We start from the raw sequence: 393 nt of genomic DNA, 5'->3' as shown, positions 1-393 counted from the left end.
GGAGTTCAGACGTGTGCTCTTCCGATCTCAACAATAATTAAAATTTTAAAGTAATAAATTTTATCAGAAATTTAAATTAAATAAAAAGCGCCAAGTGTTTTTACATAAAAATTATTTTATTAAGATTTAATTTTTTTATTTTGCATTCTAAGTACATACCTGTCACTCGGGTTGTAAATTAATCATTTTATGAGAGTATAATTTGACGCCAATTATTGACAACAAATATATTTTATACAAACGATATACACATCACTTAGGTTAAATAACATAATTTTTATTTAACTTGACGCCATTTACTGATATCAAATCTTTTATACAAATAATATTAATTAAATAATAAGACACCGTACATAATTTTTACTTAACTTGACGCCATTTACTAATATCAAA

This window comes from Wasmannia auropunctata, unplaced genomic scaffold (genome assembly GCF_000956235.1).
Source record: "Wasmannia auropunctata unplaced genomic scaffold, wasmannia.A_1.0 LD336095.1, whole genome shotgun sequence".
Lineage (NCBI taxonomy): Eukaryota > Metazoa > Arthropoda > Insecta > Hymenoptera > Formicidae > Wasmannia > Wasmannia auropunctata.
This window is presented reverse-complemented; position numbering follows the sequence as displayed.